We start from the raw sequence: 23,833 nt of genomic DNA, 5'->3' as shown, positions 1-23,833 counted from the left end.
GCTTCCTGTGTAGACTACCTCCCTCTCGTGAGGTCACACTTGAGTCAGATTTTGAAGGGTATGTATGAGTCAGCCACGCAAATTGGCTGTGGCAAGGCTGGTGGTTATAGGAGTCACAGAGTGTGAGGGTATGGTTTGGAGGATGGGCAAAGTCATTTCAGACAAAAGGGAACAGCACGGCAAAGATACGGAGGTTGAAAACAGCAGGCTGTGTCTAAGTGGGGAAAACGAAATGGGAGGTGGGTTGTCCCCACCCATCTTTAGGGAGAGTTTATACAGGGGATCTTCCTGCATATTGGAGTCAGGGATAGATTATCCCATGGCCCTGACAGTTCCATAGGAATCGGAATCTTTGGGTGATTGGTTGAGTCATTAAACATCATCCAGGAAAGTCCTGCTGGAAAGGAAGAAAACCGTAACTGGGCTTTGTAAATTTTGTAGAGTTTTCGTCAAGGAAGACTAAGAAAATATCTGGACCTTGTTCTCAGAGGGGGAAGCAAGAATATGAGCCTGCCTGGCACTGAGTGTGTAGCAAGATTTGCTTGGTGAGTTACTGCTGTCGGGGAGGGGGACCTGTTTCTTTCTCTCCCCTTCTCATTTTTCTTCTTGCTTTTCCCATGTACCCCCTGAAAATCCACTGTGTGTCTGGTTTGGTGCCATGGTAGCTACATGGATGAATCACACACCTAGTTGCTGCCCTCAGAGTATCTAGTCCAGGAGGGGAGGTGGGACACACGAGTGAATGATCCCAGGCGGGGCATCTGTTACAGAGTGTTTTTAGTTTGATAAACATTCCCAGGACCCCATGTGTGGCCAGGTGTGGGAAAGCGAAGATAAATAACCACAGAACCCCAGTTTCTGAGAAGCCACCGTTACAAGGAGAGAAACTTAAAGGACTGAGTGTTAAGATGGAAGCAGGTGCAGGACGCCGTGAAGGACAGAGAAAGGGGGGAGAGTGAGGGGAGCCACAAATGTGAGCTGACACAGGAGCCAGGCCTTCGCCCCAGCCAGGGGCAGTCGCATTCATGTTTCCTGCACGTTCTCTTTGAGGAAAAGAATGTGTGCGTTATCTCAGAATCCTTCAAGACTCTGTGAAATCTCTCCCACAAGCTCTGTTTCTCTGTTGAAGCAACTGAGGTTCAGAGAAGTGAAGTAACCGGCCCAATATCACACAGCTGGCAAGTGGCAGAGCTGGGGGCACAGCTAGACTTTTTGGCTCAGGATTTTTTTCAAGACACACTGCTGCCTCTACCAATAACACAAGGGAGAGAGTGACAAGTGTCATGTGCCCATGTGCCGTCTACTTTTAGTTTCTTCATTGGACGAAGGCCCACAGAGTGTCCCATTGTGTCCCACCTGTTCAAGGCTGCGGCTGGTCTGTGGGCTCGGGCTTAATCCAGTAGGAGGATTTAGTGACACAGGTTGCCTGGCCTCACAGTAGGAGAGCTGGTTAATCCTCCCAAACTCCCTGTTCCAGCTCCATCCTTCCGTCACACTGATGGGATGGGGCTCAGAGCCCCATCTTGGAGTCTTTGAAATGTCAAGGGCAGCGATCGCTCTGAAGCGCTCCCTGCAGATGTGTGGAAGTTCAGGTCATAAGTGGGGAGTGGGGCAGAGCCGCCTTGTCCCGGGCACTGAGGCAGGCAAAAGCGAATGGGGGGCTCTTTGAAGCCGTTGAAAGAAAAGGGAAGAAAACGCTGAGTTAGCACACTGGGCTAACTGTTTTGTATACATCTGAGAGGAAGAAGGCACTACTCAAAGCACCGAATGTTCTTGCAGCAAACTTTGAAGGCCAGTGTAGGTGACGTAGCCCCCACCTTGTCGGTTTTCCTGCTTGGGTAGCAATCGCTTTCGGATGACATAGGTAAAGGCATCCTGCCCTGCCCCACCTAGAGTCCTATTGCTCCTGTTTTGCAGATAAGAGCAAAGTGACCCAGAGAAGTCAAGCAGGGTCACAGACTGAGTCACTGGTGCAGCAGAGACTTAAATTTAGGTCTTGGACTCCAGGACAGCACGTTGGAAAAGGGAACCCTTCTAGGCAAGTTCAGCACCACTGAGCACCAAGGAGGAGTTTGGAGGTGTGACCTATCCATGGTCATGTTTGCTGAATGCATGAAATCCAGAAGAGACGGCTGGGGAGCAAAGAGGCTGGTGTTCCTGTCCCCAGGCCCTGAAAGCAGGCTCTCACAGACAGATGCCTGCAGCTCCACTCTTCCCAGAGGAGCTAGTGAGATCCTAGCTCGGGAGGGCAAAGGCCATTCCTCTGAGAGAATGATCTCTTTCTCTCCCGAAGCTGCTCCTTTCAGAACTGCGGCTACCCCAGCCCCAGACACTGAATGCAGCTGTACCAAGAAATCAATGCTTCTCACGGCCAGAGGGATGCTTCTACGCGGTTTAATTTGACATAATTATGTTTCCTCAATATGTTTTATGATGTGCATTGTTGTTTCAGCAAAAAATTGTTTGGACACAAAATTTTTTATCATTGAAAAGGAAAGGGAATTTTTTGCAAGTTCTTTATCATCCCTTCTGGCTGGTTCTCCCCTACATTCACACACTTCCATGATAGGCTCAGTCTGGGGTTGCTTTTTCCCTTTCTCTCATTTATGCTTTGGAGGGAGAGGGAAGCCTAAATTATATGGTATGATTCTAGAGGCTGTGAAGGCCAAGGGATGGCCGGGTCAATGGGGAAGGGGGGGAAGGGTGCCTCCTGGAAATGGAGATGACCTCAGGCTCCCTGAGCCAGGCTGTCTGTGGCCCAGGAACCTGGCACACAGACCACCCTGCAGCCCCCCGGGAGCACTGGCTTGGGAGTCTGCTCGTTCAGGACTCAAAGCCTGGATCTGTCACTTGCTATCTGTATGACATCAGACGAGTTGCTTAACCTTGTCCCTTCTATTCAGTTTGCTTCCCAAACTGAGGTTCAAAGATTCCTGGAAAGAGCATGTCACTGTACTGGGGTGGGGAGTAAAACCACCCAGCACAGAATTTCTTCATGAGCCACCAGTTTTTATCAAAATGGCTGTGTGTGTGTGTGTGTGTGTGTGTGTGTGTGTACTGCAGCAATAATAATATAATATTTATATAAAAACAAATACTGCTAAGTAGTGGAGGAGATATTCACATGCTCATGAATTTTAAGGCTGAACAGGGAACCTTGAAGATATTTAATATTTGTCTTGGCCGGCTTTTGTCTACCCATTCTCTCTTAGTTCTTACCCATTCTCTTTTTTGGCCTGTTTAAAGATACCTCAGAGAAAAGTGTGACAGACAGCCATTTCTCCCGTAAAATAGGTGTTATATTCCTTGCCTAAGAGCAGTGGTGTCATGATTACCTAAGAGAACTGTTTAAAACCATTCAAGCCTTGGTGCTGAGTTTCTAGACACAACACCAAAGGCATGGCCCATGAAAGAAAAAGCTGGTAAGTTGGACTTTATTAAAATTAAAAACTTCTGTTCTGTTCTGTTCTTTTGACTATTACGATAGTCAAAAGAGCCACGGAATGGGAGAAAATATTTTCTAAACGCATGTCTGACAAGAGATTTAAATTCAAAATATACAAGAACACTTAAAACTCAACAGTAAGAAAATGGGCGAAAGATCTAAATAGACTTCTCACCAAAGAAGATCTACAGAAGGTACATAATCACATGAAAAGATGATGCGCATCATTTGTCATTAGGAAAGTGCAAGTTAAAACTACAATAAGGTATCAGTACACACCACAAGAATGGCCCAGATTTGAAACACTGACACCACCAAATGCTGGTGAGGATGTGGAGCAACAGGAACTCTCGTTTATTGCTGGGGGGAATGTAAAATGGCATGACCACTTAAGGAGACAGGTGGGCAGTTTCGTACAAAGCTAACTATAGCCTCACCATATGATTCAGCAATTGTACTGCTAGACATTTCTCCAACTGATTTGAAAACTCATGTCCAAACAAACCCCTATACACTAGTGTTTAGAGAAGCTTTATTCATAATTGCCAAAACCCAGAAAGCCCCCACCCCCTCAAATACCCAAGATGTCCTTTGATAGATGGAGAAACTGTGGTACATATATGCAATGGAATATTATTCCACAATAAAAAATAGAGCTATTAAGCCATAGAAAGATATGGATGAATCTTAAATGCGTATTGCTAAGTGAAGGAAAGTAGTCTGAAAAGGCTGCATACTCTATGATTCTAATTATATTCCATTTTAGAAAAGGTAAAACTATAGTGGAGGTAAAAAGACCAGTAGTTGCCAGAGGACTGGGGGGGGGGGGGAGGGTTGAATACGTGAAGCATAGGGGATTTTTTTAGGGTGGTGAAACTATACTGTATGACACTGTAACTGTGGATACGTGACATTATGCATTTATCAAAACACATAGAACTTTAGAGCAGAGTGAACCTTAATGTATGCAAATTAAACAAATCATGTAGGAGGTCAAAGGATCCCAGGATGGAATACAGAATGTGACCAAATCATCTAACTGTATTACAAATGTATGAGGCAACTTTAAGTGAAGGGAGTGGAGGAAAAGATTGCTAACCTAAGTAACTTTGGAAATGAGTGGTGTTTGTAAAACTAAAGGCAAAAGAAACTGTATATGAGCACTGTACTCTAGTTAAAGGTTGCTTCCCATGGAATATGAGTTACCAATTCTGATACTGTTATACAAATATACTGGAGTTGAACAATTAATTAAATGGATGGTGGGAGCCAGCTTTCTTACTATTGGAGTGAGAGTACACACTTGAGCAAGAGGAGGAAGTTAGAATGATCCAGGAGGTAATGGATCAGAATGGGAGACATCAGTAAGAACTATGTTTAGCTTAATATAGATACAGATGGTTACATCCATATATATATATATATATATATATATATATATATATATGTGTATATATATATGTATATATATATATCCATCTATATATATCCATATATATATCCATATATATATATATATACATGGATCATTGGTTACTATATATACATATATTTCCTTGCTCTGTCAGCTGATGGGTATGTCAAAGCGATTCAGGAACCAACTGAAAGAACTCCCAAAGGCCAAAGCTGGAACAATCTGAGCAACAAAATTAATAAGCTAATATTCAATTATAACACAAAATATAAAATAAATATCCATGAATCCATGCTGATATAAACAAATGATTGAATAAATAAATCAACAAGGGAGAATATATAAGTTTCCCATCCAGCAGAACTCCAAATAATTTATGTAGATACCCTGCCATCAAGGAGGTGAAGCATATGTCCCCACCCAGGTTCAGACTTCACATAGTGGTTTCCTCCCAAAGAGTGCAGTATGAAAAGGGAGAAAAAAAGAGTAACTCTGCAGTGGAGAAATCTGACAAATACCGCCTTGGCCAGGTGATCACGGTCAACGTCAACAATGTTAAGTCATCTTTGATATGCTAAGACCAAAATGATACTTTACCTCTGTGGTCTTCCTTCCCAAACCTCAGTCTATCTAATCCTATGAAAAACATCCGACAAAGCCTAACTGAGGGACAGTCTACAAAATACCTGAGCAGTATTCCTCAAAACTGTCAAGGTCATCCAAAACAAGGAAAGTCTGAGAAACTGTCACAGCCAAGAGGAGCTCAGGAGAAAAGATAACTAAATAGAATGTGCTACCCTGGATGGGATCCTGGAACAGAAAAAAAGGACATTAGGTAAAAATTAAAGATATCTGAATAAATATGGACTTCAGCTATAATACTGGCATGTTAATTAAATAAATAATTAAAAATAAATAAATTAAATAAATTAAATAAAAAACAGACCACATTTACGAACCATGTTGATAACGGGGGAATCTTGAGTGTGAAATACTTGGGAGCTCCGTACCATCTTTGCAATTTTCGTGCAGAGCTAAAACTAATCAAAAATATGAAGTTTATTTAAAAAAGAATGGAATAATGCCATAAAAAGTCATTTGGTCAATGGTTGCTATTAAATGGTAATAAATGATAATAAGACAGAAATTTTTATCTGCTCAACGGCCTACAAGGAAAGCACTCAGAGGAATGCCCCCATAAGGGCTGTTCGTATAGAAACTGAAATTCCAAGGGCATGGATACTGGCTGACGCCAAGATTTCAGAGAAGGGGTACCATTATTCTTCATGAGACAAGGAAAGGTTTTTGTTTTTTTTCCTTCTGAAAGGGAGGAGGAAGCAGAAAAAACCAATAATGAACATTTATTTGGTACTGAACTATGTGCTATGTGCTTTATCTGTTCTAAGCGCTTTATCTCATTGAATCTTGGTGAGGTGGGTACCACTATTCCCCTGGATAGAGGGAAAAAGAGGAAAAACTGATGCCCAGAGAACCTGCCCTCCCCAATAACGTATGGCTAATAGGGGATAGAGCATATGAAGCAGGATTTGAACCCGGAAAGCTTGACTCCAGAGCCATCTCCATGAGGTTACTCGCCAGGAAATATGACCCTGTGACCACTCAAATCCACTGCAATGTTTCTAAATTCCTGGAACGTGCTGTGTGAGTGTATTTTCTGTAGAAACAAGAAAAGGACTGAATTTTCTATCTTGGATGACTTTGGACTGTCAAAGGCCAGTGAGAGTTTAGGTCAAGTTTACTTAGATCTCTGAGCATCAGGACAAAGGGGTGTGGTGGGAGCATAGTACTTAGCTGACACTGGAGAACACTATTATTATTACCACTGGTCATCCCCTTCCTGCCCTACTCCCTACTCACCCCTCGCTCCAATGCCCTAGAGGCTCCTTCAAGCTGAGCCACTTCCTCAGGGGAAACAGGATGTCTTCTATAGGCTTGGGCAAGGTCTCTGGCGTTCAGGGTGGGAAGAAGCTCTCTAACTGTTTAACACAGAGCTAGGCACCAGAGAGGAAGCAATGTTTCCGGGAGCTGAGGAAACTGCCGTTTCCTTCTCCAGCAGGAAGCGGCCTTGGCTATTCTCAGCACCCCGTGGCCGGGTGGAGCGATGGAAATCACAGCCTGACGGTGTCTTGGATTTGCCTCCTGCTGTTTAACCATCTCCCAGTCAAAATAAACTGGCTCCTGAAGTCTCCAGGGCATGGTTAAGGTAATAATTGAGAGAGAGAAGCCAGAGGTCTGGCTGTAGAGCAATGGCGTGGAGAGACTTTTAAAATATCAGGCTGGTATTGGCTGCTTGTGCCTCATTAAAGCGGTTTAATTAAAGCATTGTGTAGACAAACAAGTCCAGAGATTCAGTTATGGTTTCGCAAGCAGGCAGTCTCCACCTCTTGAGAATCTGGACTAACGGGGATAGGGGAGGTTGTCAATCCTTTAAGCATATATGTAGATAACTTTTCAACAGGAAAGCTGCATGATTCAGTAGAGAGGAACCTGGAACGTGAATCAGAGAGAACTGGGTTCGGATTTGAACTTCACCAGACATGCTATTTTGAGACGGTCATAATATGGCTGACCTATGCTTTCCTCATGCGGCAAAACCCACCCTGTTTACCTCACAAAGTTACTCTGAAATCAACCTGGATTCCTCTTTCCTTTATCTCCTCATGTCTACCAGTTCCAGAGCCTTGGAGATTCCATCCCCCATTCCTTCATTCCTTTCATAAAAGTTTACTGAGCACTTAATGTCTGGAAGTGGTCTTGCCTTTGGGGACTCAACAGGGAATGACATAGAGTTTACATTCGTTTGAGGAAGCAGATAACAGATCAGTAAACACAAATACATGAGATAATTTTGTATTATGATCAGGGTCACGAAAGAAATGAGCATATGCCTTGACAGAAAGTGGTCTGGGTTTGCAAGGCAGAAATAGAGACACAGACGTAGAGACCAAATGTATGGACACCAAGCGGGGAAAGCGGGGGTGGGATGAACTGGGAGACTGGGATTGATGTATATACACTAATATGTATAAAATAGATAACTAACAAGAACCTGCTGTATAGCACAGGGAACTCCACTTCGCTGTACGGTAGAAACTAACACGACGGACATTGTAAAACAACCATACCTGAATTAAAAAAAAAAAAAAAAGAAAAAGAAAAAGAAAAATTACAGAGGAAAAAAAAAAGAAAGTGGTGGTTTAGGGGGAGGGGTTACTCTACACGAGGGGGTTCACATTTGAAAGATGCCTCGTGAGGAGACTGAGCTGGCCCTTTAAGGGAGTGGGCCTCTGACTGGGTGGGACAGGGCAACTATTCATTCATTTATTGTGTATTTACTGGGGGATTCTTGATACCAGAGATGTAGTGGTGAGCTGACAGTCAAAGTCTGGTCTCATGGAGCTTATGTTTTAGAGAGGGGAACAGAGAAAAATAAAATCAGTTATTGGTAAACACTGCAGAGAATTAAGTCAAAACTTGGTCACAGAGACAGTAACTGGGTGATCAGGCAGAGGAAACAGCAGGGCAGAGGGTCTGAGGCCAGAGGGGGCCTGCTGGTTAGATAAGCAAAAGGAATGGACTGTTCCTCTGACCCACACCTGGGCATTCCCCATGCCCCACTGGTCACATTCATCACTGCCCAGATCACAGTGGCTCTGAGTCCCCTCCCAGTTTACTTGTGAGAATTCCAGCCTGTTCCAGAGGTTCTCCTTCTGGGCGAGTGCTTGCACACTCTGCAGTTTGGGCATTTGCTCGCCCAGAACTGCCGCGCCCCCCCTGGAGGTGATCTGCTTGACGACACTGATGGAGGAGCTGGATGTCTAATAAAAGTGCTGTCTAGCAAAATGCAGCCCACTGGCAGAGAGGTGGGTCCAGCATGTGATTCAGTGGGACCCCAGCAGGACTCCCTGACTCTGGGAAGCATATAATGTACTAGAGAGAGATCTGGGTTTACTTGTTAAAAAAAAAAAAAAAATTAGGGTGCCTGCTGTGTGTTAGATTGATGGAGGGACTGGTAATACCAAGGAAAATGAAAGTCTAGCCCTTGCCCTCGCCGCTCATTGATCTTAGAGGTTAGCAGGCCTTTAATACCAAGGTAGGGCATCTGGATGCCATTCAAAGTACGACGGGAGGTATCTGAATCACCCGGGAGACTTTCTGTGGCAAGTTCTAGAGGGCCTAACCCACGCTGGCATGGACAGTAAAGAGGCTTTTTTGGTTCACCATAACTGAAAGGTTGAAAGGTGCAGAGGTTTCAGATGTGGTCCTGCCAGGGCTACAGCTCTGGATCCCCGTGATTCCCCTGGCTCCATTCTCCTCTCACAGGCCAGCACCTTTGTCACACTGCTTTCTCTCCAGGTCACGAGATGGCTGCCAGCAGGCTCAGAGGCTGTGCTTTTTCATTCATCTTCTGGAAAGAGAGTGAGAGCAAGAATGATAGCAGAGTATTACTCCGCACCACCGCAAACAATATTCAATTCTGAGCTGATGACTTCTCCTTGTAGCCTGCCTAATGTCCGCAGCTCCATCTCTGTGGCCAAGAGAATGCAATGCCCAGATAACCAACTCCTGCGTCAGGGTCAATGGGACTCCCAGGATTGACCAAACCACAGGAAGATGGGTGGGCAGGATGGATGCTGGGAAATAGCAACAACACCTATCACCATGGAAAGATTTCAAGCAGAAGGTTGGTATAACCTGATTTACATTTTGAAAGATCACTCTGCATTGCAGGAGGGAAAAAAAAAGGAAGCAGGGAGATCCATTCTGGTGCTTCTGCAAAGAGTGATGATGGTGGCCGGGCCCAGGGTGGGAGGCAGGGGAGACAGAGCAAAAAGACCAGGTTGGACTCCTGTCTCTGTCACTTAGCAGTTAAGTGGCCATGGCATGTGCCTTAACTTCCTGCCATCATTTTCCAAATTCATAATATGGTTGTATACACTTTTAGCTTTCAGGATTAGAGAGGGACATTAAACCAGTCTGCTACAATGAAGGTCCTCAATAAGTGGCAGTATTAGTATTAATGTCCAAACTCCTTAGGGTAACATACAAGGTCCTTCATGTTCTGGACTCGGATACATCTGGGTGGGGCGTCTCTTGGATTCCACTGACACAGGTGCTCTTCCCATCACATGGTGGAACCTTCCATAATGGGATAAAGTTATCCTATAACCAGTCATGAAACTTCAGTTTTGTTCCCAGGGGATTTTGTCTCTAGTCCTATCAGTTAGTATCCACATCTTGACCAGTACAGAGGATGGTTTGTCATGGTTTTAGACCATAAATACTGGCAAAAGAATGAGAGTTGGCTCAATACACTTTCATGAGTAAGAAACAAACCATCTTGCTCAAACTTCCAGGAATTTTTCTTCCGAACTGAGCTGCAGTGTGGTTTTTGCCGCTCCCCAAAGCCCATGTCCTGAGCCCAGGAAAGCCCCCTGCTTATCACTGTCATTCCAGAATGTTTTCACCAGAATCAATGGGTTGAGTGTTTTCCCTGAGAACAATCATTTTGCAGAGTAAAACAGAGCCTCAGTCTGCAAGGGAGATATGAATTTCTGGCAGAAAGTGAGTCCACACATAATAGAGGGGCTGTAGCACACGTATGTTCGGGGTGGATTAGAGGGGGCCAGTGGGAGGGGATCTATTGGGTTGGAAGGGGGCCACACTATCTGTCTTCAGCTCAGTTTCAACTGGGGTGGTGGGAACCCATGAGTCTGGGGATTAGACTGACCTGAGTTTTAATCTCATCTCTGTCATTCATTAGCTGTGAGATTATTCATTCATTTAAAACAGTCCAGGTACTGGGGATAAAACCTCACAACTCACCCTAAGAAATGACTGTCTAACAATGGATACAGATTATAATGGAATATGGATGGGAAAAAAATGGAAGCAGAAGGTTATGAGAATGCGGAGAGGGGGCACCAAATCCGGTTTTGCAAAAGAATCATAGAAAAATAAAGCACTGGGAAGGAAGAGGTATCAACTTGGAGATGGAGAAGGGCAGTGGAGAGGTGAGCAGGGGTCAAATAAGGAAGGCCCTGAGAGTTACTTTTGTTTCAACTCTATCTAAGGACAAGGGGGAGCTATTGGTGGGTTTGAAACGGGGAAAGGTGTGGGCATACATGCATTTTAAAGCATTTTTGGCTGCTGGGTGAAGAATGGACTGAAGGGGAACAAAACAGGAAGCAGGGACGAGAGTGCTAAGGGTGTCATGCAGCCGAGGTGAGAGATGATGGAGCCTGGATTAAGGTTGTGGGTTGGAGAGAAAGAGTAATATATGGAATTAAGGGATATTTGGGATGTGGTTACTTGATCTCAGAGAATGAATGGGGTATTATGTGCCAGACACTCTAATTGCTTCATTCTATTTCTTGTAATGTCCCTGGGAAGGAAGTATGGTTCCAAGAGGTTAAGCAACTTATCCACAATAGTGACTGCAGAGGTAGAACGCAAACCCGGGTCTACCTCCCCCGAATGCCTCATTTTCCACCGCTAGATCAGACTGCTTCCTAAGTCAAATATAACGATGTGTTGCTTATCGTGTTTTAATTGACGACCGTACAAATTATACCAATTCTGAAGGATTTAAGTAGAGTGATATAAACGCAGACTGAAGAAAGTTGATGACCCGTATCTTTGGGGGTATCATGTGGACCGTCACCAGCCACCTTCATCTGTCAAAAACCCCACCCACCATCTTCGCTGGGAGTTTAACTAGGTCAGTTGCCACCTTCACTCAGAAACCTGCCAGGGTGGACCTCCTTCCCCAGCAGAATTGGTAGCACTCGTTACCTTCTCAACCTTGCCTGTTTGCAAGTCTGTTTTGCCCACTTGGCCTGGAAGCTCCTTGAGGGCACCGTGTTCTCATCACTGTGTTACTCCCAGCGCCCAGCTAAGGAGGGTAGACTCGTTCAAGATTGGATGAATGAATGATTGCAAGAAGGTCATGGTCGCAATGATAGAATCTGTTTTGATAGAATGTGTGAGTGACGGCTCAGTTGGTGTCCATTACGCCAAATGATTTGCCCTTCTTTATGCCAAGTGTGGTTTCTTCTCTTGTCCTATGAAACCATACTTTCTGTTTGTGTCCCCTCTTCCCCCTGTGGAGTCAAGACTGCGCTGCAGTGTCCCCTTTGTATGTATTCAGTGCAATTCTTCCTTAGCTGTTGTTCGCTTGGTCTTTTGGGCAAATTACATGTTTCTCCCAGCCTGGCTTTAATCATCACAATCCCGACTCCTTATCAAACTCTCTGCCCCATCTCAAACCAGTGCTTAAAGGATGCTCTTACCCTCAGAAGAAATGGTATAATTTTCATAAACACGGGTCATTCCCCCCTTGCATCAATGTCATATACCGAAAGCACCACTTAACAAGACGTAGCAGAAATGCCGAGTGTCTGAACGAAGTCTGAGGACAATAGTATTTTTTTTTTCTTTTTGTAGTTCTGTGAAATTGCTCTCCCAAAATATTCCTAATGTTTTATTTACTTCAGCTCTGGGTTTATTTTGGGAGGAACTTTCCTGAATCTGAGTCTTAGGATGTGATTCTTATCCTGGTCACATCCTGGGGAGTTGTTTTGTGACTGGTTTGAATGGGCTCTGGCTCTTTCAGGGAACCCCTGGCGCTGAGGAAGAGGCTGGAGGATGTCAACTCCTGAGGGCAGGACAGAGACAGAGACAGAGATGACAAACTCCCTGCTCAGGTAGAAGCACTCCCCAGAGGGAGGTCCACGTCCTGCACACTAAGGACAACGGTGAGAGAGAACCCAGCTCAGACTTTATCAATTATCTATTCCGGAGACTGGTGTGTCTCATAGTTTCCAACATGTGAGTGATTTGTGAATATTAGGAATTCAGACACTGGATGATTAAAACCACCAGTGCCGGGAATTTTCTCATTTCAGGAAATTTTGGTGGTGAGGCATGCTGGAACCTCACCAGCAGGCCGACCGAAGGGAAGTCCAGACAGGGGGTGGGAATGGGACTGTGGGAACTGACGAGAAGGCAGTGCAAGAACTTGGCTTTCTCTCCAGACAGATCTGTGTGGGCATCCTGCTTCCCTGAGCCTCAGTTTCTTCTCTGGCAGAACGGGGATGATAATATCTATCTCACGGGAGTGTTGTGAGAATTAAATTAGATACTGTCATGCTTGACACACAGTCAGGGCTCAGGACATGTGAGTTCCACTCAGTTTCTATAGGGGTGAGGTGGACAGAAGTGTCCACTCAGAAGTGACAGACGTGAACTGGCATTAGAAGCTTTTTAAACTGCGCTATGTGATGTGCTCTATCTAGCCTAGGGGAGGACATTGCCTAGAGGGTGAGGGACTGTCTGGGTCCAGGGGCAAGGCCTGGAGAGCTGGTGGACAGCACTGTCAGGCTGAGGTTCCCCTGCTGTTGGGCTTTCTTTTTTGCTTTTTAAGACTTGTGTGAGGACAGGTGGTGGTCAGCGGTCCATCTAAGCCAGAACCTGGGGTTCAAGGGACTGGATCTGACTCTCAGAGGTGGGGAAAGTGCTGGTCAAGGTCAAGCAGGTTGTCAGAATCACCAGGCTCAGGGCAGGGCTTTAATCCAAACTGATCCGCAAGGAAGCTCAAGGAGTTCCAGAGTATCAGCTAGCGCAGCAGTTCTCAAAGTGTGGTCCGAGTACCCCGCAGGAACCTGAGACACCGTCAGGGGTCCATGAGATCCAAATTATTTTTAGATAGCTACTGAGATTTTATTTCCCCTTTTCATTGAGTTAGTGTTTGAACTGATGGTGCAAAAGCAACAGTGGGTGATACTGCTGGTGCTGTAGTGCGAATCAAGGTGATGGTACCGAACTTTAGTCCTAACCATTGATTATTCACCACCACACATACAGGTAAAAAAAGAAAAAAAGAAAAAAGCCAGTTTCACTTAAGAATGTCCTTGATAAAGCAGTATAAATAATCAGTTTATTAAATTTCTACCCTTGAGTACCTGCCTTTTTTTTTTTTTTTTTTTCATTTTATTTTATTTTATTTTTATTATTATTATTATTTTTTGCGGTACGCGGGCCTCTCACTGTCGTGGCCTCTCCCGTTGCGGAGCACAGGCTCCAGATGCGCAGGCTCAGCGACCATGGCTCACGGGCCTAGCCGCTCTGCGGTATGTGGGATCTTCCCGGACCGGGGCACGAACCCGTGTCCCCTGCATCGGCAGGCGGACTCTCAACCACTGCGCCACCAGGGAAGCCCTAGTACCTGCCTTTTGAATGTTTTGGGTGGTGGGATGGGAGTGCGCCTCAAGCGTTTCTGCCAAAGCACAGTGGGACCCTTGAGGAAAAGCTCTGGCATTTTTTGGGTTGGGAGCTGGACCAGCCATCTTTCTCACAAAACACCATTTTCCCTCGAAAGAATGACTGATAAACATACTGTGGTTATTAAGACTTGGGTAATCAGTAGTTGGGACGCGCAGGCTCAGCGGCCAGCCGCTCCGTGGCATGTGGGATCTTCCCGGACCGGGACACGAACCCGTGTCCCCTGCATCGGCAGGCGGACTCTCAACCACTGCGCCACCAGGGAAGCCCGGTTTTTTTTTTGTTTTTCTTTTTTAATGATGGAGTCAGGGCTGTCACTTCACAGAAAACAAATGATGGTATTTGTTGCCAGTGATAAAATTTGAGAGTTCAGATGAAAAATGAGAATTCTGAAAAATTTGTATGCTCTACCGCGGGCTGTCAGATCCCACACTGCAGCTACCCTTTAAGAAATCACCCCTGTCAAGTTGTGGTGTAGCATCGAAGAAGAATCTCCACGATGACCCGAATAGGCTACTAAGATGGTCTTCCATGTTCCACGTCTGCGTGAGGCCAGATTTCTTCATATCTATCAACTGTTAAGGTATTCAACAAGGAAGCCATCAGACTGAGATGATTCTAATGCCTTAGCAGCCTATGCAAGCAAACAAAAACCTACGCTGTAAATGTCAGATTTAAGAAATCAAAACTCAAGGACAACCAATCACAAACAGCCAACTAGGCTTTCCCAAATGAGGCAACCACTTAAGCTGTTGCCAATCAGATGATTTCTTTGCTTCTGCATCTTCCCTATAAAAGTCTTGTCCCTGGCTCCTGTCCGTGGAGCGCTCCTAACCACTGCTATTTTGGTGCTGCCAGATTAGGATTGATTTTTGCTCAAATAAGCTCTTAAAAATTTTAATATGCCTCAGTTTACCTTTTAATACACCCAAATAACACATCACAATAGACAGTGCAAAAGATATGAGAATACACTTTATGCTAATAAATCAGACATTAAAGAGACTTGCAAATGTGAAACAATGTCATTCTTCTCACCAATATTGATGTTGATTGTTTTCATTTAAAAATATGTTATTTAGATTCACATGTAATGGGTTTATTATTATTTTAAAGAATTAATAAATAAATGTTTTGAAATGTTCTCAACTTAAATTTCGAATGCAGTCAATATCACTAGATCTGACCCACAGAAATGAAAGCTCTGTAGTGTCCTCAGTCATTTTTAAGAGTGTAAAGAAGATACAGTTCAAATCTTGATTCTGACATTTACCCACTGTGCTATCCTGGGCACGTTACTTAACTTCTCTGTGCCTCATTTTCTTGTCTCTTCCCAAATTGATATAATTTTAACCTACCCCATAAAGGGAGGTTGTAAGGATTAAATGAGGCATAACGTATAAAATGAGTAGAACAGCTCCTGGAATAGAACAAGTGCTATGTAAGTATTATAATAATAATAGTCACTATAACACAGCATTATAGTGTGATGGGCTGTGTTCCTACCAGTTTTCTCTTAGGCTGTGAGGCCCCCAGAGCGGCATATACCTCTGATTATCCCTATGTCCTAGCACAAAGCTTAGTATCCACTAGGTAGTCATAAAGCTTGGAAAGTGAATGAATGTGAAGCTAGGAGGAGGCAGGGTAGATCCCCGCGGGATTCCGGATAGACAACCAAATTCATGAACCAGGAGGCTCAAGTTCCAAGTGGTACGGGTGAGACATGAATGGGACCTGGATTGTGGTGGGAGCAGGTTAGGGACGAGAGAGGAGGGTCCTAAGTATTTTCAGTGCATGGTGGTGGGATAGCCTTCCACCAGCTGCTGTCAGGTGCTGGCCGGTGGATGTAGCCGGCCATATACAGAAAGAAGCAGGGTGGAGACCGGCCCCACCTGCTGATGGGGCTGAGTAACACAGCCTGCCTCATTCCACCTGGACTGCAGGACAGACTTGCTAACGGTGGGGATCTCTGTGTCTGCCTCTGCGTGGGGAGATCAGAGCTCAAAGAATTAAGCCTGGAACATTAAATATGAGTCTCTCCTAATTTTTCATACCTACATTTTACATGATTAGGTGCGTGTTTGATCATCTTGTCTTTGTGAATTGTTATTCTGAGGTATTTTTGGATATCCAGGAAGGAAGGGAAAAATGTCGTTCCATGCGTACCCTATGCCAGGAGCTTTATTTGTGCTTCCTAATTTATTTCTCACAACTGCCTCATGAGGAAGGTGTTGGTCTTGCCATTTTGGATATGAGGAAACTGAGGCTCAGGGAGCGAGTGATGTCTCCATGGTCACACTGCTCATCAGTGGGCTAGCTGGAAGTTGAACCCAAGTCTGTATGGATACTATGTCCATACCCTTTAAAAACACACATTTCATTATATTTTCTATTACTTAAGTAATGCACGTTTATTTTCTGAAAGTGAGAAAATATGGATAAGTGCAAAATAAAAATCACCTGTAAATCCTACCATTCAAATATGAGTTATTATCACATTTATATGTCATTTTAGACTTCCCCCCATGCATATATTTGTAACCTGCTTTCCCGCTTAACAATATATTGTGAATGTCTTTCTGTCTATAACTGTTTCTGTATCATTTAAAAAGGCATATAGTATTTCACTATATGAATGTACCATTTATTTAACCAATCTTCTGTTGTTAAATATTTAGCTTACATCTAGTTTTTCACTAGTATTAAAAAAAGTTGCAATAAGCATCTTTGTAGCTTAATATTTGTGTATATCTTTACTTCCTTAGGATAAATTCCTAGGATTGGAATTGATGATTTAGAGTACATTTGGGTTTTAAAGATATTTCAATTTACTCTATTGCCAAATTATCCCCAGGGAAAGCTGTAAAAATTTGAATTCCCACCAGCAGTGGGTGAACATTCCTGTTTCCCTGCTCCCTCTAGAATCGAGCATACGAAGATCTTTACCAAACACAAAATACCATATTCTTTTAATTCTACCTTCTTGCTTCTTGATCCAGTTCGAGGGATGCTCTGTACTATAATCTGTTAGTTACCCAAGAAGACAATGTGCGTGTCCTGTCTGAGCTGTGTGGGGTGGCAGTAGCCAGGGAGCCAAACGGGAGGGGAGGTATGGGTCTGAGTCTGGCTGAAGAGGAATTGGGTACTGGTAATTATTCTCACCCATAGGGTGTTGGCTGGTGGTTAGAGTCTGGGCCAACTGTATGGGGGAAGGATGAGTCCTGCCAAGGTGTGCTCGCTCCCCAGGGACTGTGGTGGACAGTCCAGACTGAGAGCAGGTGCCAAGAAGTCCACCCAGGTGAGTGAGGTCTGTGGAGAGAGGGTTGGGCAGGCATCCCAATGGGGACAGACAGAAGGGAGTACAGACACCTGTGGGTGGCACAGGAAGAAGTGGAATTTCAAATATAGGAGAGAGTACTCTTCTTGGAAGCTATACATCCTACACAATGAGCCCAAATGGCTTAGCTGCCACAGGGTCTCACAATTTGTCACCCACTCCTTTGATGAACTCTCCATAATCCCGTGGGCTTTTAGCTGTAGACATCTGCACTTTGAGGTCTCTGGCAGCCTATTTGTGACTCAGGGGTAGACGCAGACCCCTTGAAGGTCTCAGAAGCCAAGTTGTTTCTTATGTAACTTGCTAAACCAAGGTTATAGGGATGGAATGCTCCCGTTGGCAATAACAAGCTCATGCTTTCCCTGAGAGCAGACCTACTGGCAAAACAAAACCCTATATGCAAGGTTGTGTGATAAGCCTGAAATAGGAACGAGGAGAAATACGTACATGAAATGTTTAATGACATCTTGATAAGACTTCTCGATCATTTATCACATGGTAGGGATGGTCCTTGCCACCTGGCTGTGAAGACTACAAGTGATTTGGTTCAGTCTTCTCCATAGGCAGGGACCCTTGGTTTGACTTTGTGACCTTCTCTTTTTTTCAATTCATGTGGTTGGCTGGCTCTCCTGCAGTGTGACTCAGCTTCCTTTGGAAGTCATGGGGCTTTTCAGCCTCTCCTGCCTGGGAGCCCTTCCAGGTCCTTCAGGTGACTTTGCATATCTCTCTTCTCACCCACTGATGGGGCCACTCTGTGCTCCTCTCCTGCCCCAGCTGGAGGCCTTGGGGTTGACACAGGACTCTGGGCTCTAGGATGTGGTCTGACAAGAGCAGAGGCCTAGTCCTGGAGGAACTTGGGGACTGGGTAGGAAATCTCAGCAGAGGGCAGGCCCAGGGACAGGTGGGGCACCTACTGACCTGTGACCTGCCAGGAGCACCTTCACCGAAATTGAGGCCACCCTCCCAGTGGGCTCAGCAGGCTGGCCTGCTTGTTTCCCCAAACTCTGACTGCCCACATCAGGCTTCTTCAGTGCAGCCAATTCACCTACCTTCCTGAACCTATAGGTAGAGTGGGAGGGGACAGTTGGTCCACTGCAGGAATGAGAGGGCTTAAAATGCAGGGGCCTCACAAAACATGAGGACTGAAAGTAGTCATTAGCCAAGCAGTGTCTAAACTTGGCCTGTCTGCACTTAAGTAGGGGTGAGGTAGGGAACAGGCACGTGCTGTGAATTATTCACTCATCCTCTACCTTGCCATAGAACACACGAAGGCAGCTTACTTACAAACATATGCTCAAAAGACCAAGATAAAGAACATTTCAAGACAAGTGGTGCAGCAAAGAAAAGATCCAGGTAGAAAAGAAGGAAGAAGCTGTGGGCAGGTGAGGTAAATGCACACTCCACAGATGTTGCGAAGTCCTTTGTATATGTGATGGGGAGCCACACACTTGGATCAGGTTTCCTAGTAGTCAAGGAAAAAAAGGGAGACTCTCAAACCCATTTTTCAAAGCCAAGCCCCTGTGTCTCACCTCCTCCAAGAAATCTCTATTGACTATATATGCGTAGACGACACCTTCTTTTAGATGTCAACATAACTTCTCTCAAAGACTTGAGTTTGCTTAAAGCAAAGACCACATATGTGTCTTATTTTACTTTGGAAGCATGAGACTTGGGAGATGTGATTTGAGAATTAGGCAGAACCGGGTTCCATCTGTGCTCTGGACATTAGCTGTGTGATGCTGGCAAGCTGTTGAACCTCTCTGAGCTTTAGGGGGGGTGCTGAGAAGACTCAAGGGGGAGTAGTTTTGCTCTGGTTTTTATGGATGAAGAACCCAGCACTCAGAAAATCATCACTTCTCTGGTTCTCTAGTTGCCACACATGTGGCAGATTCACATCTGCCTGATTTCATAGACTCTTGGCAAAGGAGGCTCAGAACATTTCAACGACTTGTCAAAAATCTCACAGACAGTTGCAGAGACCTAAACCTGGTCCTTCTGGTTTCACAATCCTTGCTCTTTCCATTGTACACATGCCTCTCCCCACCACCCTCGTTTCAGCTGCCTGCCAGGGAAGTTTCCTTTTACAAAGGGTCCCAAGTTAGCAGAAATGTCATCGGGTTGACAAAACAAGTGGCTGCTTGTCCTTGGGGGTGGTTCTGACCTTTGCTTCATGCCTCCATTTCTGGACTATTTTGAGCCTTGGAAATGTAAGGAGGGTCTACGACGGGAAGCCGTGCTACCAGCGCTTTAAACTGCTGAGATCCATTGAGAGAAGTCTTGACTTGAAGCCTGCTGAGTGCATAGAAGGATCCTGGCTTTGCTGGACAGCAGAGGGTCCCCTCTGGGGAGAAAACTTGAAAGTAGAAAACTTTTCCATGAGGCATTCTGGAATGAAGTCAAGTGAGAATAGGAGCTAGACTGGGCTCCAGGAGACCTCATTGTTGTGGAACGTGGAAGAGGAAGTGGGCGTCGGACGGCTGGGCTTTGGGGAGTAGACAGGGTGGGCTTGGTGCTGGGGTGGCGTCCATGGGGATTCAAGTTCCTGTGGAAGCGGACATTCCCTTGCCCTCGGGATCTCTCGGGGCTATCTGGGTGTGTGGGTTCAGACTAGAAAAACATCTCCTTGGCTGCAAGCTCCCAGTGGCTACTGGCTGTTTTCCACTTCTCCAACCAGGGCAGGCTTGGTATTCAAGAACCTCAGCCTTGTAGACCATGACTGTGGAGGGAGGCCAGTCGCACAATCCCTCAGGATGCTTTGGCAAGGTACAGGGCCACTGAGGTTCTGCACCTGAAAACACAGTGAAGTCACTTAATTTTTCCCCTTACAGAAAGATGAGAAGTTACATAAACGGGATTAGATCCCAATTAGGAGCACTTTGTCCATGATATTAATCAATCAATAAGTGGATACAATCTACCAGGTGTCGGGTGTGACTCTTGGTGATGGGGATACAGCAACGAAGAAGACATAGGCCCTGCCGCAAGAGTCTTGTGATGCAAACAGATAGCTAATCAGGCCTGGTCCTGCAGGGCCGTGTGTCCTGACCCAGGTCACGCTGTACTTCAGTGGTGGCATAGGAAACTGCTGATGGGTTCCCAGCAGGCAGGTGGCAATGTCTCTGGCTGCTTTCAAGGGTGAAATCGAGTGGCACAAGTCTGGAAGCAGGGAGACCCCCAGATTTCAGAAACATTCAGGAACTTCAGAAAGTATGCAGATACAGGCAACATAATCCCGGAAGCCTTAATAGACAATCGACTTTAACAAGAACCCGCATTGACTTTTCACTGGACATCTTATGAAATGTATTTACAGCTCTTCTGAGCCTCCTGAAACTCCCTTTTGGCATCACTGGGGTCTCCCCGTTAGTCTACTAGTATGGGGTTCAGATTCTATTCCTGCGAGGTTTATAGTGCTTTCTCCCCAAGTGCGATCGGAGTGGGGGAGGTTTCTCCCCTCGTGAAGGAGGGGAACCTTGCTGTTCCTTCCACATTTCCCTGAGATTTCGCCTCAGCTCTCCTTACTCTTTTCCTGTTCGTGAGTTTGGGTGGTGTCACCTGCCTATAACTGAAGGGGGTGAGGTCAATGACTGTGTGAGGCCCTCGGGGCACAGCCAAACCCATAGAGAACCCCAAATGGTTCGGGCTGGGAGAAGAGAATCAGAATGGTGTTAGCTGGGAGGTGATCTCAATATCTGTAGCTGGGACGGGGCGGGGGGAGGGTCAAGTTCACTAGGCAAGGTGAAGATGTAAATGGAAAATGGGCCATGAAGTCGGAATGTCAGAGCACCATAGGAGCAAGGCGCAGTGAGGTGGGAGGAAAAGCTAAGGAGAAATAGTCCAGGACTCAAGGAACCAAAAACAAGATCGTGCTGGGCGCCCCCTTTTGGTGGTTCTAGGTACTAAAGATTCCGACTCAACAGACCGATGAAGCCAAACAGCAATTTGAAAAGGAATCTAAGTCTAATAGTGCTGTAGACAAAGACAAAAGCAGCACAAGTAATCAAAGAAAAAGAGGTGTCTAGCAAAAAAGCAGGAAAAAAAGGCGCAAGCAGGGTTTACACCCACTTGTGGTAGTGAGCTCTAGCAGCTGAGAATACATGGCTCTTACATAATTTTAAACACCAAACCTCTGCTCAGATTATACAGACACAGTCATGGAAGGAACGGCAACTACAGGCCTAATACAGGAAAGGAGAGCTGGTGGGGATTTGGTGAAAATGTGTAAATTCAAACCAGCCAGCTTGAAGCTTCTAAAAACTGTGTTTTTTCTGGAGGGTGCAGAAGTTGCCAGTTAAGTATGTCAGTATGAGCATCTTCGGGACTCTCTCCTCCGCCTACCTCCATGGCTTTCTGGATGGCAAGAGATCATTCTGGGTAACTCTTTTAACCTGGATGGGGATGAGAGCTGGGGTGACCCTCCTTGCCTCTTGCTATCACCAAGGCTGGTTGACATCACCCTGAGGTCTCTATACTTGGCACAGATTTACCTTGTTCTTAAAGGGTCCATTGTGACCCAGGGCCACCATGAAGGTAGTGAAGGTGTTCCCTGAGCAAGGATGCCTGGCTGAGGGGGAGACATGCAGCCCATGCTCCGCTTGCTAAGCCACGTGCTCTGACATAGAAGAAGGGATGCCTTTTTCTAATTTACATAAAAACACTGTACATGTAACAGGTGGCCTGGTCCTGACCTAACGTATGATATCTCAGACAATCACATTTGCAATTTATAGCAACCTAGAGAATCAGAAGGACACAGATGGTTATGGTCGCCAGTATCAGATGAGGAGAAGGAAGGGCGGAGAGCGTCACTGGCTGATTTGGGCTCGTCTCTCCATTTGTTAGTGTCATGAGTTGAATCCATTGAGTCTTGATCATAAACCCAACGCTCTTTCCACTGTACCTCTCACAAGCACCTTTTCCTCTTCAGATCCCCGTCACTGGAATCCCCAGCAAACAAACCTGGGACTCAGAGGGCCTACCAGGACAGGGATCCTAGCTCAGCAGCACACAGCCTGCGAAAAATGCTTCTTTCTTGGACCCACGGTGCCAGGCCCCTATCGGTGCCTGCCGGGAAGGCCTCGCTGAGCATCTGACTCCATCTGCTTCAAATTCTGTGTCAACCTTTCTTTAGCAATTTTAGGCTTTTCCCTTGTAGGGTGAAGATAGGCAAGGGGTGTAGCAGGGTGGGGATAGGGTGAGTTTTGCAAAACATTAATGAATGTAATCTGTGCCTTTTCCCTGACCCAGTTTCACCAGCTGCACTGGTCTGAAATTCCACATTCCATTGTTCTTCTAGGAAAACAGAACTGGCTCTATTTAGCCCTAGGAATTGTCTATGTAGACTTGTTTAAGAGAATTTACAAACCAGATGGGTTTACTGTGTACTGTCTCCTCTAGCTCAAGGGGAAAATATTTCTGAAGGCCACCAGCTACATGTTTCGAAAGTTTCCCCAACTATAGTTCGCGTTCTGGTCGCTATGCTGGCTTTCTCACTTCTTACCTACTTGTAAGGTAAGAAATGCATGCACATTTCTCGCACCCCAGCCATAGTGGTTATTTTATTTATTTATTTATTTATTTACTTTTTGCGGTACGCGGGCCTCTCACTGTTGTGGCCTCTCCCGTTGCGGAGCATAGGCTCCAGACGCGCAGGCTCAGCGGCCATGGCTCACGGGCCCAGCTGCTCCGCGGCATGTGTGATCTTCCCGGACCGGGGCACGAACCCGTGTCCCCTGCATCGGCAGGCGGACTCTCAACCACTGCGTCACCAGGGAAGCCCCATAGTGGTTATTTTACTGCCCAGTTCCTTTCTGTGCAAACTACCCTTCTCTGTCAATCTACAGGACATGGTTACAGTGATGGGGCCCTGGTAGCCACTTTGTACAATGCCCCCCACATCACTGTCCTGGTCACAGATGACTAGACCAGGAATGTGCATCCCACTCAAACAAGTCTTTGGAATTCAGGTCTGGCACAGTGAGAAAGTCAGTCTTTCTCTGGGCTGCTGGCTCTTCATGGCATAACCTTGGACGATGCTGCTAGCCTTGTGGTCTATCGCTGGACAGGAGGGCAGATTCAGAAGCTAGTATAAATAGGAGAAGAATAAAGCCAATTTCGAAGAGAAGCCAAGATGAAAGCTGGAGATAGAGGCCTGTCTCTGGTTCTAGACCTATTTGAGACCCAGTTATGTTCCTTCTCTTGGATGAAAGGACATGTCCCTCTATCTGTGTGATAAAATGCTCCTTTTTGTCTCAGATTACCTCCAGTTGGTTTATACTAACTACAATTAAGAGTCCTTTCTGATACTCCAGCCAAATGTTTCTCAAAGTGTAAT

The 23,833-nt window shown here is 45.5% G+C and overlaps 1 long non-coding RNA gene across 1 annotated transcript in view; it reads left to right on the top strand.

Annotated features, from left to right (window-relative positions):
• Window positions 1-485: 485 nt before the first annotated feature.
• Window positions 486-23,833, top strand: part of LOC132432385 (uncharacterized) — a 52,140-nt gene continuing 28,792 nt past the window's right edge. Inside the window, exon 1 of the long non-coding RNA XR_009520888.1 lies at window positions 486-545. This is a non-coding gene — a long non-coding RNA (uncharacterized lncRNA). The remainder of the gene's footprint in view (window positions 546-23,833) is intronic.

Source organism: Delphinus delphis, chromosome 1 (genome assembly GCF_949987515.2).
Source record: "Delphinus delphis chromosome 1, mDelDel1.2, whole genome shotgun sequence".
Classification (NCBI taxonomy): domain Eukaryota; kingdom Metazoa; phylum Chordata; class Mammalia; order Artiodactyla; family Delphinidae; genus Delphinus; species Delphinus delphis.
This window is presented reverse-complemented; position numbering and strand designations above follow the sequence as displayed.